We start from the raw sequence: 19,823 nt of genomic DNA on the forward strand, positions 1-19,823 counted from the left end.
AAGGGGGTAAATCTTCCAGGGCTGAAGTGGTTAAAGAACCTTTCATTCAAGCTTTACAATTACAGTATAGCGATACCCTCACTTAAGAGGGGCGCAAGTTTGGTTTGGGTCCTGAGCACAGCTCTGCCAACCCCCCGGCAATCTGCCTTACCCACTCTGGCACAGTTAGTATCTAGCAATACACATTAAATCACTTATACTCTAAATATGTGTGTGTGCGTGGGTGGATAACTCAAGCTCATAGACAATCCTTCAAAGTATATAACTGACTTTACTTGTTTTTATAAAAGGAATAACATGAATCAAACATTTGGATTGCAACACATAAGCAGGTCCCTGCAGTAACCAGTAATAAAGATAAACAGAGTAATCAGCATAATAAAGTATTGCCATGCAACTCTAACGCTGCCCTTTTTCAGCTACTTCCCTGCATGGGTAAACTAACACCCAGCACTATCTACCTATGCAGTCAGGCCTGACTGATCTAGATGGAAGTCCAGTAAAACAATATTCGCTAGCAATCTTTCGGTGGTGCACTTGAAGAACAACTTTTTAATCCAAACGAATAATAAAGATAAAGCATCTGTCTTTAAACAGCTCTCACCACCCGGACAAGTCCAAGTCCGTTTTCTCTGCCTTTTCGTCTAGGAACAGGAATCCACCGACCTCCGAGTCTTCAATCCTTCTGGTGTACTGCAGCAAGGATGAGAAAATGTCTCTCAGGTGCAGCTAGGCTGGCAGAGAGCTCTTTGGAAAAGAGCACAAGGCCCAGGCTTCAGGCCTTGTGCCTCCAGCAGTTCAGCACAGACCTCCTCTTGCTAGGAGAGAGGGGGGTGTCCAAAGAGAGCGAACTAGGCCTCTCCCCCTCCTTATATTTCCTCCCCCATGAGTCTTTGAGGCATAACTCCAAACATCCTGGGAACCAGCGGGGTTCTGGGAACAGTAGTTTTATAGTCCTTAAAGAGACCCCGCTACACACTCTCCCCACTTAAACTCTTTGGTCCCCAAAGATAAACTTTTAACACATATCCTGTACCAATTTTGAAAGTGCTGGGTATGATGTTGGTACAGGGAATTTCCACCAGAACTCAGGAGGTGGGGTTCCCTGTCCCACAGGTCACACTGACATGAGTGGCCTGCCTAACTGTGCCAGAGAGTGAGCTGGGGTTGCCCTCCACCAAATGGTCAGTGGAAGGATTAGAGCGTTCAGCACTTCTTCTAGCAGTCACAACAGAGTCCTCAGAGCTCTCCCCCATTTGAGAGTAGGTTAGCTTCTTGGGGGTCTCACAACTCGACGAGCTCTCTGTTCTCTTGGGACTTCAGGCTCTGGTGCCACAGGCTCTACTTCAGGAACACATTCTGACAGCATCACTGGTTCTGGAACATCGGTTCCTTCCTCTTCTAAATAAATGCTAGGGATATCTTCCCAGCCTTCAGGCACACCACTAGATAGAATGAACTCTGTAGCTTCTGGGTTCAGTGTCCCATCCTGTGTATCCTCAGTAGGTGGGAGATCTATGGCAGAATTTCCTGGAGTTGATGAGGGCCACAGCCACTCAAGCTCTCCTCTTCCACCTTCACCTCTTTGGGAATCTTGTCCATCTCTAACCCGGGAGGTCTGAGACCGAGTGCTAGGTCCCGGGTATCCAGAATGGAAACAGATTCAGGTGGATTTCTCACTGGAGGTATTCAGTAAGCGGGAGCAAATGATTCCTGTGCCAAGTCGTCAAGGGCCCCACTTTCCCCTCTGGTTTTAGCTTATACACAGGCAATCCAGGTAGCTTTCTGCAAATGACATAGGGCTCCGATCTCCATCTATCAGCAAGCTTGTGCTTCCCAGGGATCCCCAGATTGCGTAGCAGTACACGGTCCCCAGGCTGCAGGTCTTGCACTCGAACCTTCAGATCAAAGTTCCTCTTGTTGCGGGCTCCCCTTTGGTCCGAAGCTGCCTGAGCTCGTTCATGGGCCACTTTCAAATTGTGTCTAAGTCGGTCCACATATCCCTTGTGGGAGGTAGCAGAGGCATGGTCTAGGGAAATGCCAAAGGCCAGATCCACCGGCAATCTTGCTTCTCTCCCAAACATGAGCCGGTAGGGGGAGTAACCCGTCACATCACTTGTGGTGCAGTTGTAAGCGTGCACCAAAGCTGATGTGTTGGCTCCAGTGTTGCTTCTTCTCTGTCTCTAGAGTTCCAAGCATGTTTAGTAAGGTCCGATTAAACCTCTCAGGTTGGGCATCTCCTTGTTGATGATAGTAGTCCTGGTCTTCTCTACTCCCAATGAGTCCAGTAGGGTCCGGATCAGACGACTCTCAAAGTCCCTTCCTTGGTCTGAGTGGATTCTCTGTGGTAATCCATAGTGGACAGTCTTCCTCTGGATGCATCGTGCACAAGAACGGCAATATTCCTCCACTTCTGCCCTCATACAGGGCCAATAGAACCGGCTTCTGACAAGCTGAAAAGTTCTCTCCGCCCCTAGATGGCCATGCTGGTCATGTAAGGCAAATAGTACCGTCTCTCAATGCTTCTCTGGGAGAAACAACTGCCACTTATCTTCTGAGTTATCAGAGGGGCCCCTTCGGTAGACCACTCCCTGATGTACTTGTAGCTTATCCAACTCTTTCCTCAGCAGGCAAGCCTCCTTGGAAGGGTGATGTCGAAGTCCCTCTGGATTCTCGTTCTCCAAAGCTTCAAGGACCAATCTCCCCATGGGGTCTTCCAATTGGTCATAGCTCAGCTCCTTTCTGGACAGCTTTGGCAGGAGTTCCTCTGCTAGTTGAGTTACCCCACAGTAGGGTCGAGGGACTCCCACTGCGGTGACTCCTATCTCCTCTGCTCTGGGGCCCCCTCTTGCTTGAAACTCAGCACCCTGACAGAGTGCTCGCACTCCTTCCGGTGCTACCTGGGTCCAGTCTTCCCAGTCATTGACCATGACATGAGATCTTCGGGACAGGGCATCTGCATCCCTATTTCCAGCCCCTGGTCTGTACTTTAGACTGAAGTTGAATCCGGATAATGCAGCCAACCATCTGTGTCCGGTTGCATCTAACTATGCAGTAGTGAAGAGGTAGGTCAGAGGATTGTTATCTGTCTTTACGGTAAACTCCGCCCCATAGAGATAGTCCTTCAGTTTGTCTACTACTGCCAATTTGAGGGCCAAGAACTCCAATTTATGAGTGGGGTAGTTCTTCTCCGAGGGAGTCAGGCTCTGCTCACATAGGCCACTGGTCGCAGCTGCTCTTCATACTCTTGATAGAGCACTCCGCCTAGGCCCTCATGACTGGCATCGACATGTAGCTCATATGGTCTGGTGGGGTCGGCATAGGCCAGGACTGGGGCCGTGGTAAGGCTCCTCTTCAAGGTTCGGAAAGCCTCTTCACACCTTGGGCTCCACTGATCTTGAACCGACTCACCGGCCCACCTGGGTCCCAAGCCATCCTCTTCTGCTTCAGTCTTGAGCAATTCGTTTAGTGGCTTGGCAATCCGGGCAAACCCATCCACAAATCTTCTATAATAGGAGCAGAACCCCAGGAAAGATCTGAGCTCTGTGACTGTTGTCGGTCTTGGCCAAGAGGTAACTGCCTCCAACTTCTCAGGGTCTGTAGCCACTCCCTTTTCAGACACTATGTGTCTCAGATAGTTCACAGAGGATTGGTAAAACAGTCACTTCTCGGGAGAAAGCTTGAGTCCCTCTTCGCTGAGTCTTCTCAACACCTTCTCCAACCTGGCCTCATGTTCTTTTAAAGTCTTCCCGAAGACAATGACATCGTCCAAGTACACAAGGACTTCTATGAGGTTCCTGTCTCCAACGGTCTTCTCCATGAGGCGTTGAAAGGTAGCAGGGGCTCCAGACAGGCACTGAGGCATTCTGTTGAATTCAAAGAATCCCACTGGGGTTATGAAAGCTGTCTTCTCTCGGTCTTCCTGGTGCATGGGGATTTGGTAGTACCCACTCTTGAGGTCCATTACACTGAACCACTTGGCACCGGACAAACTCTGTAGGGCATCCTCTATTCTCGGTGTGGTATACTGGTCAGGGATGGTCCTCCTGTTGAGAGTCCTGTAGTCGATACAAAGCCTCAACGACCCATTCTTCTTTCTGACCACCACTATGGGGGAGGCCTAGGGACTTCTAGACTCCCGAATCACACCAGTCTTCTTCAACTCCGCAAGCTGCTCCCTCAGATCCTCCAGATCAGCTAGAGGGACCCGCCTAACCCTTTCCCTGAAGGGTTTGTCTTCTTGGAGGCGGATTCGGTGGGTGGCACTCCTGGCACATCCCACATCAAACTCATCCTTTGAGAAAATCCTCTCCCATCTAGTCAGCTGGGCCTTGGCTCTCTCCTTCCAGGCTCCAGGTAGGTCCGGGTTCTCCATGGAAAGTTTTTTCCAAACATCTCCTCCTTCACCCGTTCCTTTTACTTCTGACCAGCTGACTGGGGCCGCAGGACTCACCTGCCCCAACAGCATTCTGGCAGGGATCTCTATGGGTCTCTCCGTAGGGTTTCTCACACTCACTGGGACTCTTCCTCGAGCCTTCTTCAGGGCCTTGATTGAAATCACTTCCAGTATCACTTCCAGGCCTGAGTGGTCCTCCCTTGGATCGGATTCCAGCATGACAAAGGGGCCCGGCTGTTCCCAGGTAAGCTTCACCGTGGCCCTGAGGCAGGCTACCTCTCCGGGCTGCAGCACCACTCCCTCTCTCCCAAGTCTCCACACCTTCCCTATCCCCTCTCCTGGGGTCTTCCGCTCTAGGACCAACCGTTGGTAGGCTGTCTTCAGCATGGGATGGATATTGGGATCTTGATGGTTACTCGCCTCCACTAGAGGGGTCAGAAGTCTTCGCACCAGATCCGTATTGGTCCCTATGATGAGGGACATCTTGCTGGCCCCGGGCGGTCTAGGACACACAACTGCCAGGGTGTCAAACACCTCTGTTTTCCCTGTCACAGATGGATCGAAGGTCAGCTTTATGGGCAGGTAACCATCGTAGGGGAAACTCTGAGTTCCCAGGCCCCATATCTCCAGCTCTTCTGTCTTCTGTATAGGCAAATGGCTCAAGTGCCTATCATAGAAGTCTCTGTACAACAAAGTCACTTGAGCTCCAGTGTCCAGGAGGGCCTTCGTGTAGACTCCTTCCACCTGGATGGAGACAGTGGGGGACGGGCCGACCAATTATTCTGGGTAGGGCCGGGTTGAGGCCACCCTCTTCTGGGGACCCGTCTTCATCCAGTTGGTTTTAGACTTTATTATTTTTCGAACCTGGTATGCATTGACCCTCCCCACAGTAATGGGAGTACAAACCCGCTGAGGGATGTTATTGTCTCTTATTTGTAGACATTCCTTCTGAGGGGTCTGGTTTTCTCTCTCTCTCTCTTCCTTCTATTCAGTTTGGAGTTCACTGAAAGGCATGGGCACCCGGTTGACTCCCTCACCGGGGCCCTCTGAAGTTTCCCGCCGGCTGGCGGTTATCTATCTTCTTCTTCTTGGGACTGGAACATCTACTGGCGAAGTGGCCACTGCCCCCGCAGTTGTAGCATAGCATCTCTTCTCGGTCTCGAGTGGGGCTTGGTGTTGGTGTATCTGGAAACAACTCCTTCCTAGGACTTGGTTTCTCGGCTCCCCCTTGACCTTTCGCCATCATAGCAGTCAACATCTCCATCACCTGGGACATCTGTAACTTCAAAGTGTCCACCTCCTTATCTCTAGCGGGAGTCATGGCTGGTGTAACTATTGCTACCAGTTGTTTGACGGGCTCGGTGAGATGTTCTTCCCTTTTCTCTTCCAGTAGGGCCTCTTCCTCTCTGATCATTCGGATGAGGTCAGTGTACTCCAGATTCTTCCCATCCAGTCGGGCACGCAGTGTCCATGCAATAGGATCCATGGGTTGAGCTCCCCTCAGTACCTGTTGAGCACGGGCCTCATCTACTTTTCCTGGGCTGATCCCCTTCTTTAGGATCATCCTATGCAGGATTTTATCTAAACGTCCCATGTAGTCTGATAGTTTTTCACCTTTCTTCTGGTAGCAATGCTGTAACTGATAAGCAAGCTCAGAGATTTTCTCTGTCCCACCAAACACAATCTGTAGTACATCTAGGTACTCCTGCGCATTACAGTCTGTCCTGCTCATCTTCAGGTTGCGTACGGCCTCTAGAGCAGGCCCCTTTAGACTTTCCACAATCCTCTGCTTCTTTCTGCGCTCTGGAACTTCCCATTCCTCTAGTGCCTGAGTTGCGCTATCTAACCACTCTTCAAATCCCTCTTCTTCCAAAGGTACAGGTTTCCTCCCTGAAAACATCCAGAGTTTTCTGTACCCCGACATCGGGTAATCTGTGGGATCCTTCTTGCACTGGGCCACAATCTCCCCCAGGACAGCACACAGTTCTGCGCTAAGGGTGGCCGGTGCTGATCTGAGACTCTCGGGTGAGGTACAGGCCGCAGCCTGCGGTGATCCCGTTGGTGATGGCTCCTCCTTTGTTGCGTGCGCCAACCTATAGGATCTGTTGTCTTGTGTCCGTACACAGTTGCGCTTGCAAGCCTCCGGCATCCCATCCCAGTATTCCACTAGCGCGTACTGATATGAGATGTCTGGGTCTGATTTTATCTCCATCACCCATGGTTCATGGTCTGGGGACACTGACTTCATTAACTCCTCTACGGTCTCAGTCGACCATTTCTCCCCTGGGAGGCTAATGACCACTGACTGCCTTGGGTCGGCCTTAGCCGCTTCACACCACGCTCTGACTCCCTGTGGGTCCATGCCGGTACCTCTGGCGTGTTCACCGCTGTCTCAGAAATCCCGGATTTACGAACCCCCCCACGTATAGCGATACCCTCACTTAAGAGGACCGCAAGATTGGTTTGGGTCCTGAGCACAGCTCCGCCAACCCCCCGGCAATCTGCCTTACCCACTCTGGCACAGTTAGTATCTAGCAATACACATTAAATCACTTATACTCTAAATATGTGTGTGTGCGTGGGTGGATAACTCAAGCTCATAGACAATCCTTCAAAGTATATAACTGACTTTACTTGTTTTTATAAAAGGAATAACATGAATCAAACATTTGGATTGCAACACATAAGCAGGTCCCTGCAGTAACCAGTAATAAAGATAAACAGAGTAATCAGCATAATAAAGTATTGCCATGCAACTCTAACGCTGCCCTTTTTCAGCTACTTCCCTGCATGGGTAAACTAACACCCAGCACTATCTACCTATGCAGTCAGGCCTGACTGATCTAGATGGAAGTCCAGTAAAACAATATTCGCTAGCAATCTTTCGGTGGTGCACTTGAACAACTTTTTAATCCAAACGAATAATAAAGATAAAGCATCTGTCTTTAAACAGCTCTCACCACCCGGACAAGTCCAAGTCCATTTTCTCTGCCTTTTCGTCTAGGAACAGGAATCCACCGACCTCCGAGTCTTCAATCCTTCTGGTGTACTGCAGCAAGGATGAGAAAATGTCTCTCAGGTGCAGCTAGGCTGGCAGAGAGCTCTTTGGAAAAGAGCGCAAGGCCAAGGCTTCAGGCCTTGTGCCTCCAGCAGTTCAGCACAGACCTCCTCTTGCTAGGAGAGAGGGGGGTGTCCAAAGAGAGCGAACTAGGCCTCCCAGCGGGGTTCTGGGAACAGTAGTTTTATAGTCCTTAAAGAGACCCCGCTACAACAGTATCTCACAAAAGTGAGTACACCCCTCACAAATCTTTTTATGTGACAACACTGAAGAAATGACACTTGTCTACAATGTAAAGTAGTGAGTGTACAGCTTGTATAACAGTGTAAATTTGCCATCCCCTCAAAATAACTCTACACACAGCCATTAATGTCTAAACCACTGGCAACAAAAGTGAGTACACCCCTAAGTGAAAATGTGGGCCCAAAGTGTCAATATTTTGTGTGGCCGCCATTATTTTCCAGCACTGCCTTAACCCTCTTGGGCATGGAGGTCACCAGAGCTTCACATGTCACCACTGGAGTCCTCTTCCCCTCCCCCATGATGACATCACAGAGCTGGTGGATGTTGGAGACCTTGCGCTCCTCCACCTTCCGTTTGAGGGTGTCCCACAGATGCCCAATAGGGTTTAGGTCTGGAGACATGCTTGGCCAGTCCATCACCTTTACCCTCAGCTTCTTTAGCAAGGCAGTGGTTGTCTTGGAGGTGTGTTTGGGGTGGTTATGTTAGAATACTGCCCTGCGGCCCAGTCTCCAAAGGGAGGGGGATCATGCTCTGCTTCAGTATGTCACAGTAAATATTGGCTTTCATAGTTCCCTCAATGAACTGAAGCCCCCTAGGGACCATGACACTCCCACCACCATGCTTGACTGTATGCAAGACACACTTGTCTTTGTCATCCTCACCTGGTTGCCACGACACACGCTTGAAACCATCTGAACCAAATAAGTTTATCTTGGTCTCATCAGACCACAGGACATGGTTCCAGTAATCCATGTCCTTATTCTGCTTGTCTTCAGCAAACTGTTTGGGGTCTTTCTTGTGCATCATCTTTAGAAGAGGCTTCCTTCTGGGATGACAGCCATGCAGACCAATTTGATGTCGTGTGCGACGTATGGTCTGAGCACTGACAGGCTGACCCCCCCCCCCCCCCCCCCACAACCTCTGCAGCAATGCTGGCAGCACTCATACATCTATTTCCCAAAGACAACCTCTGGATATGACGCTGAGCACGTACACTCAACTTCTCTGGTGGACCATGGCGAGGCCTGTTCTGAGTGGAACCTGTCCTGTTATACCGCTGTATGGTCTTGGCCATCGTGCTGCAGCTCAGTTTCAGGGTCTTGGCAATCTTCTTATAGCCTAGGCCATCTTTATGTAGAGCAACAATTCTTTTTTTCAGATCCTCAGATCCTCTTTGTCATGAGGTGACATGTTGAACTTCCAGTGACCGGTATGAGAGAGTGAGAGCGATACACCAAATTAACACACCTGCTCCCCATTCACAACTGGGGCCATCAAAAAATAAATTCATAATTCTGAGTTTGAAAGTCAGAATTCTGAGATTAAAAGTCAGAATTCTAAAATTCAAAGTCAGAATTGTAAGCACTTCCTGTACTATTAACCAAGCCTCCTTCTCAATTCAACGTTTCTATGGCAACCCTGCTTCCCTGCTCATAACTGACTTGTTTATTTCATAGTATTTACTTGTGCTAATTACCTAGTGTTTGCCTGTATAAATCCTATCAGTGTCAGATGATAAGACTGCAGTACTGCTGTCCCATTCCCTGGTTACCCCTGTATGTGAGGTCACATGGTGTGTAGGAATAATCTCTGAGTGATTAGCAGTCTCCTGGGAGTTCAGTGCTGTGCCTTAGGAAGTCCTGATAATAGATAGCCCTTTGTGTCGGCGGTAAAACGCTGCTATTTTTAGCGGCATTTTACCGCCGGATTTGCGGCGCATTTCGGTCGCTAGCGGGGCGCTTTTACCCCCCACTAGCGGCCGCGAAAGGGTTAAAACCGCCGGCAATACGCTGCAATATCGGCGTTTTGCCAGCGGTATTACAGCGCTGCCCCATTGATTTCAATGGGGAGCAGCGGTGGAGGAGCGGTAAACACACCGCTCCTTCACCGCTCCAAAGAGGCTGCTGGCAGGACTTTTTTCTGATGTCCTGCCAGCGCATCGCTGTGCTTTCACACTACACACAATGGTGCAGCTTCTTTAGGGCGGATTGCAGGCACTATTTCTAGCGCTATAGCGCCTGCAAAACACCCTGGTGTGAAAGGGGTGATAGAGAGTGTGCCGTAAATCAGAGGAGATCTGGGCATGCTCAGTGACATCATTCTAAAGAACAAAAAGGATTACAATACTAAGCAAGTAAGGAGATATCTACAAGCAGTGTTCATTAGGGTTTTTTATGCTGATTCACATGGGACAAAGTTGTAGGGGAGGTTTTACAACCACTTTAACAAAGACACACTGATATATTGAGCACACAATGTTGTAGTATATGCTGGCTACTATAAATTAGAGAGTAGAGATTTAGAAGAAAAAACGTTGTGTATATTAGGGTGATCAGATGGGAGCATTAGGGTGTCATCTTCAGTATCCCCGGGGGCAGTTCACAATTTCAGGAGACTGGTCATAACAGATCGATCATAGCAATTACTTGTCTGGACTGGTACAGTGGTTTCACTGAGAATTAATCTCATATGAAACATAAAAAGCACTAAATAAGAGTCTTTAACTAATAGCATAGAGGTTAGAGTGACAGGCTTATATTGTTGAAGCTGTGGGTTCTAGTCCAGTTCAGATAACATTTTATCCGGTGGTCACGGATGCTCTCGAGTGCGTGCCCCAGGGGGCGCGCAAGAGCGGAATTCTGGGAGGACGTCATATGACAGCCTCCCAGAGTTAACCACTTCCCACCCGGCCAATGCATATATACGGCCGGGTGGGAGCCGTCTACTCCTGACAGGCCGTTCAGGAGTACGTGATTGGCCCTCCTGATCACATGACGGCCGTGTCCAATCACGGCCGTCATGTGATGTAAACAAACAGCCGGTTGCTAGGCAATCGGCTCTCCTCTCCTCACACGGAAGTCACCGCTGAGGAGAGGAGAGCAGAACGCTGCAGCCGGCTGATGATCAGTGAGTATGGGCTGCTTTTTACAGCTTTTTACTCACTGATCATCAGTGTAGTGTAAACACACAACACACCACACAGTACAAACACAGTCCCCACATATGTCCCCAAAACACACATGTCCCCAAAACATACATGTCCCCAAATAATAAAAACACATGTCCCTAATAATAAAAACATGTCCCCCACATATGTCCCACTAAAATCACATGTCCCAATGATTATCTGCACACATATGTACATGATCATTTGCGTACATATGTACGTGATCACCTGCACACATATGTACATGATCATTTGCGTACATATGTCCGTGATCACACAAACCAATTATTATACACTTAACGGAATTTTTTTTACCAAAAACATGTAGCAGAATACATTTTGGCTTAAATTTATGCCAAAATTTGATTTTATTGGATTTCTTTTCAAATAGAAAAAAGAAAATATTGTTTTTTTTCCAAATTTCCGCTATTTTTGCGCTTATATCGCAAAAAAAAAAAAAACGGAGTCGTGAATAAATAACACCAAAATAAAGCTCTATTTGTGCGAACAAAATGATAACAATTTCATTTGGGTACAGTGTAGCATGACCGCGCAATTGTCACTGAAAGCGCTGAAAGCTGAAAATTGGGCTGGGAAGGAAGGGGGTGAAAGTGCCCTGTATTGTAGTGGTTAAGAAACCGCCCTGTAGCCGTCATTCGGCTATAGGGCGGTTGTTAAGTGGTTAAAGTATGAGTTAGTGAGGGCTTGAATTGTATTTTATTGATAAATCCAAATTTATTTCAAGGTATATTAACAAAGACATATTGATAAAATTGTTGTAGATGCTGACTACTATAAGACTCCTTTCGGGGGCGCTTTGCAGGTGTTACAGCACTAAAACTAGCGCCTGCAAAGTGCCCTGAAAGAGCCGCTGCTGTATTTCCAATGTGAAAGCCCCGAGGGCTTTCACACTGGAGTGGTGCGCTGGCAGTCCACTACAAAAAGTCCTGCTAGCAGCATCTTTAGAGCGGTGTATACACCGTTCCTTCACCTCTCCTGCCCATTGAAATCAATAGGGCAGAAGGGCTCTACCGCCGGGAAGAAGGATAAGAAGAAGGATAAGACAGCAAAAAGAGGAAACTATTAATACAGTAGATGAACCAGAGAACTGCCTGCTTCCCTATATTGTGTGCTATAATTAAGGTAGATTTACATATCCATATATAGAGCAGAAGACATGTATGTCTGCAGAATGATGGTCTGTGGGTGTTACTACATTATTGATCATTGGTCCTAAAATCTTCTTAATAGAGACTACTATATTTATAAACTCAGATTTCCGACTTTCAGACTGGCCCCAGGGCTCTTCTATACACCTAAGACCTTGTAACACTAATGAGTCCCATGACACCGGAGAGGGAAAATGGCTAATTAGGCAAAATCTGGACATTTTTACTTTTGTGTACTCACTTTTGTTGCCAGCGGTTTAGACATTAATGGCTGTGTGTTGAGATATTTTGAGAGGACGGCAAATTTACACTGTTATACAAGCTGTACACTCACTACTTTACATTGTAGACAAGTGTCATTTCTTCAGTGTTGTCACAAAAGAAAAGATAGAAGAAAAGATTTACACATAATGTGAGGGGTGTACTTACTTTTGTTAGATACTGTAGGCCTAAATATGATAGACCAGAGGTAGCCTGATGTAAGTTCATGACATCCGACGCTCTATAGACCTCTATGGAGCATCCGTTCAGGTCCGCCTGAAAAACTGATAGGCGGACCTGAATGGATCAGCCATGTGAAAGAGGCCTAAAGGAAAATGTATGCCTTAGGCCGCGTACACACGGGCGGATTGTCTGGCCAACTAAGTTCGTCAGACAATCCGACAGACAGTCCGTTCAAAATTTGAATGAACGGACTTGACCACACACGATGAACAGACAGTCCGCTGAAAGCGTGCGCGATGACGTGTACGGCACGTACGACGGGATGAAAAATTCGACGTCCAATACACTGCAATGCAACCTTCGCCGTGTAAATCCTTTCTGAGCATGCGCCAAACTTAGTCTGTCGAACTAGCCTACTCACGAGCGGATTGTCCGCTGAAACCAAGTTTGGACGGACTGTCTTACGGAAATTCCGTAAGACTTTGTTCGTCAGACAATCCGCTGAAAAAGTCCGCTGAAGCCCACACACGAGTGGATTGTCCGCTGAAACACGGTTCAGCGGACTAAGTTGGGCAGATAATCCGCCCGTGTGTACGTGGCCTTAGGCCGCGTACACATGGGCGGACTGTATGGCCTACTTAGTCCGTCGAAACACATTTCAGCGGACAGTCCGCCCATGTGTGGGCTTCAGCGGATTTTTTCAGCGTGCAGTCCGTCCTACTAAGTATTTCGGAATTTTCGAAATTCTGTCCGTCCTACTTTGGTTTCAGCGGACAATCCGCTCGTCAGTATGCTAGTTCGATGGACTAAGAATGACGCATGCCCAGAAGCAAGTACGAAAAAGAAAGCTATTGGATACTGGCTTTTCTAGCCCCGTCGAACGGGCTGTACACGTCATCGCGCAAGCTTTCGACGGACTGTATGGCTATCCGTGTGTGGTCAAGTCCGTTCATTCGAAAGTAGGACGGACTGTCTGTCGAACTGTATGACAGACTAAGTAGGCCATACAGTCCGCCCGTGTGTACGCGGCCTTAGTCTAGGTTCACATTGGAGTTGAACTCGCATGATTTCATACCCGCATGTCAGTCCGACTTTGGGGGCGATCTCAGAGACATCTGTGTGGGTCCTGCACAGATCCGAAGTGGCCAAAAGTAGTACAGAAACTACTTTTGGGAATCGGTGCAGAGCCTGAAAGTCAGCGTTGCACCGATTCAGAAGGTGTCATTGGCGGCAATAGCTGCCGATTTGGCATGCAATTTGACGTGTTAAATTGCATCAGTGTGAACCTAGGCTTAACCACTTCAGCTCTGGGAAAAATCTGGGCGCTCAATAACCAGGCCATGTTTTGCGATTCGGCTCTGTGTCGCTTTAACAATTGCACCGTCATGCAACACTGTACCCAAACAAAATTGATGTCCTTTTTTCCCCACAAATAGAGCTTTCTTTTGGTGGTATTTGATCACCTCTGCGGGTTTTATTTTTTGTGCTATAAACAAAAGAAGAGCGACAATTTTGAAAAAAAACACAATATCTTACTTTTTGCTATAATAAATATCCCACATTTTTTATCAATAGAACACAATTTTTCCTCAGTTTAGGCCGGTGTGTATTTGTCTACATATTTTTGTTAAAAAAAAAAAAAAAAATTGCAATAAGCGTATATTGATTGGTTTGCGCAAAAGATATAGCGTCAATAGGGGATAGATTTATGGCATTTTTATTATTTATTTATTTTTTACTAGTAATGGCGGCGATCTGCGACATTATGACAAATCAGACACTTGACAAATTTTTGAAACCACTGACAATTATACAGCAATCAGTGCTATAAAAATTCACTGATTACTGTATAAATGTCACTGGCAGGGAAGGGGTTAACACTAGGGGCCGATCAAGTGGTTAACTTCCACAAGCCAAGTCACTTAAAGGGACATACTTCTGCTAAATTATGCTCCCATCCCACCCCTCCTCAGCTTGAATAACCCTCATATCCTTCTGACATCTTTAAAGTAAACACCAAACTTGTTGTCTTTATTAAAGGAAACTCTGCTTCAGTGGCATCCCATCCATTGGGGGAGCCCGGACGTGAGAACTAATCCCCTTGTGTTCAGTGGAGTGGGGAGGCCTCCCTCTCCACTGAACACACAGGGAAAGCCAGGAACTAGCTGGGGGGAGACGGACGCGACTTAATGGATGGCTGTGCTGCTGGGGACACAGATGTAAAGAAGGACTCTGCTGGGGAAACAGATGCATGGAGGGACTCCCCTGACTGGGACACAGATGTAAGGAGGGACTCCCCTGACTGGGACACAGATGTAAGGAGGGACTCCCCTGACTGGGACACAGATGTGAGGAGGGACTCCCCTGACTGGGACACAGATGTGAGGAGGGACTCCCCTGACGGGGACACAGATGTAAGGAGGGACTCCCCTGACGGGGACACAGATGTAAGGAGGGACTCCCCTGACGGGGACACAGATGTAAGGAGGGACTCCGCTGACGGGGACACAGATGTCAGGAGGGACTCCGCTGACGGGGACACAGATGTCAGGAGGGACTCCGCTGACGGGGACACAGATGTCAGGAGGGACTCCGCTGACGGGGACACAGATGTCAGGAGGGACTCCGCTGACGGGGGCACCTGATGTAAGGAGGGACTCCGCTGACGGGGACACAGATGTAAGGAGGGACTCCCCTGACGGGGACACAGATGTAAGGAGGGACTCCCCTGACGGGGACACAGATGTCAGGAGGGACTCCCCTGACGGGGACACAGATGTCAGGAGGGACTCCCCTGACGGGGACACAGATGTCAGGAGGGACTCCCCTGACGGGGACACAGATGTCAGGAGGGACTCCCCTGACGGGGACACAGATGTCAGGAGGGACTCCCCTGACGGGGACACAGATGTCAGGAGGGACTCCCCTGACGGGGACACAGATGTCAGGAGGGACTCCCCTGACGGGGACACAGATGTCAGGAGGGACTCCCCTGACGGGGACACAGATGTCAGGAGGGACTCCGCTGACGGGGACACAGATGTCAGGAGGGACTCCGCTGACGGGGACACAGATGTCAGGAGGGACTCCGCTGACGGGGACACAGATGTCAGGAGGGACTCCGCTGACGGGGACACAGATGTCAGGAGGGACTCCGCTGACGGGGACACAGATGTCAGGAGGGACTCCCCTGACGGGGACACAGATGTCAGGAGGGACTCCCCTGACGGGGACACAGATGTCAGGAGGGACTCCCCTGACGGGGACACAGATGTCAGGAGGGACTCCGCTGACGGGGACACAGATGTCAGGAGGGACTCCGCTGACGGGGACACAGATGTCAGGAGGGACTCCGCTGACGGGGACACAGATGTCAGGAGGGACTCCGCTGACGGGGGCACCTGATGTAAGGAGGGACTCCGCTGACGGGGACACAGATGTAAGGAGGGACTCCCCTGACGGGGACACAGATGTCAGGAGGGACTCCGCTGACGGGGACACAGATGTAAGGAGGGACTCCGCTGACGGGGGCACCTGATGTAAGGAGGGACTCCGCTGACGGGGACACAGATGTAAGGAGGGACTCCGCTGACGGGGACACAGATGTCAGGAGGGACTCCGCTGACGGGGGCACCTGATGTAAGGAGGGACTCCGCTGATGGGGACACAGATGTAAGGAGGGACTCCGCTGACGGGGACACAGATGTCAGGAGGGACTCCGCTGACGGGGACACAGATGTCAGGAGGGACTCCCCTGACGGGGACACAGATGTAAGGAGGGACTCCGCTGACGGGGACACAGATGTCAGGAGGGACTCCGCTGACGGGGACACAGATGTCAGGAGGGACTCCGCTGACGGGGACACAGATGTCAGGAGGGACTCCGCTGACGGGGACACAGATGTAAGGAGGGACTCCCCTGACGGGGACACAGATGTCAGGAGGGACTCCCCTGACTGGGACACAGATGTCAGGAGGGACTCCCCTGACTGGGACACAGATGTCAGGAGGGACTCCCCTGACTGGGACACAGATGTCAGGAGGGACTCCCCTGACTGGGACACAGATGTGAGGAGGGACTCCCCTGACAGACACAGATGTGAGGAGGGACTCCCCTGACTGGGACACAGATGTGAGGAGGGACTCCCCTGACTGGGACACAGATGTGAGGAGGGACTCCCCTGACGGGGACACAGATGTAAGGAGGGACTCCCCTGACGGGGACACAGATGTAAGGAGGGACTCCCCTGACGGGGACACAGATGTAAGGAGGGACTCCCCTGACGGGGACACAGATGTCAGGAGGGACTCCCCTGACGGGGACACAGATGTCAGGAGGGACTCCCCTGACGGGGACACAGATGTCAGGAGGGACTCCCCTGACGGGGACACAGATGTCAGGAGGGACTCCCCTGACGGGGACACAGATGTCAGGAGGGACTCCCCTGACGGGGACACAGATGTCAGGAGGGACTCCCCTGACGGGGACACAGATGTCAGGAGGGACTCCCCTGACGGGGACACAGATGTCAGGAGGGACTCCCCTGACGGGGACACAGATGTCAGGAGGGACTCCCCTGACGGGGACACAGATGTCAGGAGGGACTCCGCTGACGGGGACACAGATGTCAGGAGGGACTCCGCTGACGGGGACACAGATGTCAGGAGGGACTCCGCTGACGGGGACACAGATGTCAGGAGGGACTCCGCTGACGGGGGCACCTGATGTAAGGAGGGACTCCCCTGACGGGGACACAGATGTCAGGAGGGACTCCCCTGACGGGGACACAGATGTCAGGAGGGACTCCCCTGACGGGGACACAGATGTCAGGAGGGACTCCGCTGACGGGGACACAGATGTCAGGAGGGACTCCGCTGACGGGGACACAGATGTCAGGAGGGACTCCGCTGACGGGGACACAGATGTCAGGAGGGACTCCGCTGACGGGGGCACCTGATGTAAGGAGGGACTCCGCTGACGGGGGCACCTGATGTAAGGAGGGACTCCGCTGACGGGGACACAGATGTAAGGAGGGACTCCCCTGACGGGGACACAGATGTAAGGAGGGACTCCGCTGACGGGGACACAGATGTAAGGAGGGACTCCGCTGACGGGGACACAGATGTAAGGAGGGACTCCGCTGACGGGGACACAGATGTCAGGAGGGACTCCGCTGACGGGGACACAGATGTCAGGAGGGACTCCGCTGACGGGGACACAGATGTCAGGAGGGACTCCGCTGACGGGGACACAGATGTCAGGAGGGACTCCGCTGACGGGGACACAGATGTCAGGAGGGACTCCGCTGACGGGGACACAGATGTCAGGAGGGACTCCGCTGACGGGGACACAGATGTAAGGAGGGACTCCGCTGACGGGGACACCTGATGTAAGGAGGGACTCCGCTGACGGGGACACAGATGTCAGGAGGGACTCCGCTGACGGGGACACAGATGTCAGGAGGGACTCCGCTGACGGGGACACAGATGTCAGGAGGGACTCCGCTGACGGGGACACAGATGTCAGGAGGGACTCCGCTGACGGGGACACAGATGTCAGGAGGGACTCCGCTGACGGGGACACAGAAGTCAGGAGGGACTCCGCTGACGGGGACACAGATGTAAGGAGGGACTCCGCTGACGGGGACACAGATGTAAGGAGGGACTCCGCTGACGGGGACACAGATGTCAGGAGGGACTCCGCTGACGGGGACACAGATGTCAGGAGGGACTCCGCTGACGGGGACACAGATGTCAGGAGGGACTCCGCTGACGGGGACACAGATGTCAGGAGGGACTCCGCTGACGGGGACACAGATGTCAGGAGGGACTCCGCTGACGGGGACACAGATGTCAGGAGGGACTCCGCTGACGGGGACACAGATGTCAGGAGGGACTCCGCTGACGGGGACACAGATGTCAGGAGGGACTCCGCTGACGGGGACACAGATGTAAGGAGGGACTCCGCTGACGGGGACACCTGATGTAAGGAGGGACTCCGCTGACGGGGACACAGATGTCAGGAGGGACTCCGCTGACGGGGACACAGATGTCAGGAGGGACTCCGCTGACGGGGACACAGATGTCAGGAGGGACTCCGCTGACGGGGACACAGATGTCAGGAGGGACTCCGCTGACGGGGACACAGATGTCAGGAGGGACTCCGCTGACGGGGACACAGATGTCAGGAGGGACTCCGCTGACGGGGACACAGAAGTCAGGAGGGACTCCGCTGACGGGGACACAGAAGTCAGGAGGGACTCCGCTGACGGGGGCACCTGATGTAAGGAGGGACTCCGCTGACGGGGGCACCTGATGTAAGGAGGGACTCTGCTGACGGGGGCACCTGATGTAAGGAGGGACTCTGCTGACGGGGGCACCTGATGTAAGGAGGGACTCCGCTGACGGGGGCACCTGATGTAAGGAGGGACTCCGCTGACGGGGGCACCTGATGTAAGGAGGGACTCCGCTGACGGGGGCACCTGATGTAAGGAGGGACTCCGCTGACGGGGGCACCTAATGTAAGGAGGGACTACGCTGGGGGCACCTGATGTAAGGACGGACTACGCTGGGGGCACCTGATGGCATCTGGTGGCAGGCGATGTGGCAAGTGAAATGTTCAGGGCTCCCACCGTTTCTGCATTATGGTGAGTTGAATGATTTCATTTTATAGTACAATGTAATAATAGAAATAATGTGCTTCAATCATCCTGACACCATAACAACCATGGTGCCGGGATGATTGAAGTACTTGGAGTATCTTTATCTGCTGATTGTTAAACTTTCTAGAATACACATATATTTCTATTGTTGTGTAGGATCTGAGCCTACTGTCCCTCCCCTCTCTCCCCATCAATCATTCATCTCAGACGCTGACCACACCACCTTACAGCCACACCCATTATTTTGCTGAAACCACGCCCATTTTCACCAAGTGGGAGAGCTCAAAAAGGAAGGGGCGGGGTCTGTCACCCCAATCCTAAACTTCACCAGCCGCCACTGCTCTGCTTGCTGTGTCATCATCTCTAGGGAAGTAATTTCTCCTAAAAGGGACTACACCTCCAATGTGCACCAACATAAAGAGCTCCATCAACCAGCAGAAGAGCCTCTCCCACATATATGCTTACCAGAACTCCCTCAGAGTTAAACCCTGGTTCTGGTTACTGGGATTCCACAAGTGAGTTAGCCTAACATTCTTGCTTCCTCCTTTTCTACTAGTTTAGGGAAAATTCTCTCAGTAGAAGAGCTATGTTTAAGGACAATTCAAACTATTTAAAGTGGCATTGTTCATTGTTTATTTGTTTGCCTTGTTATATGGGATTCTCCTTTCTGTACATCAGACATTAAGCCTGTGCTCATACTTCTACCCATCTGAATCATATATAAACTAAATATTTTCTTCAGCGGTGATGTGCTTCTCTTTTGTATGATAACCAAAGTGACAGTTGCAGCCTTACAGGGGTGTCAGATGGGGTCGTGTATCACCCAAGGTTCAGAAGTGATCGCATTATAATCAGCAGCACCTGAGGGGGCAGCACCACACAATACCATCAAACGTGCTTTGAT

The 19,823-nt window shown here is 50.9% G+C and overlaps 2 protein-coding genes across 2 annotated transcripts in view; both read right to left on the minus strand.

Moving 5' to 3' along the window:
* LOC143942631 (NACHT, LRR and PYD domains-containing protein 12-like) overlaps window positions 1-19,823 on the minus strand; it is a 1,996,551-nt gene that overhangs the window by 599,313 nt on the left and 1,377,415 nt on the right. The gene's annotated exons all lie outside the window — the stretch shown is intronic.
* The window catches only part of LOC143942637 (NACHT, LRR and PYD domains-containing protein 3-like), a 162,443-nt gene that overhangs the window by 77,294 nt on the left and 65,326 nt on the right, over window positions 1-19,823 (minus strand). The gene's annotated exons all lie outside the window — the stretch shown is intronic.

This window comes from Lithobates pipiens, unplaced genomic scaffold, assembly GCF_037356315.1.
Source record: "Lithobates pipiens isolate NorthernLeopardFrog02 unplaced genomic scaffold, aLitPip1_a1.2 Scaffold_30, whole genome shotgun sequence".
Classification (NCBI taxonomy): Eukaryota; Metazoa; Chordata; class Amphibia; order Anura; family Ranidae; genus Lithobates; species Lithobates pipiens.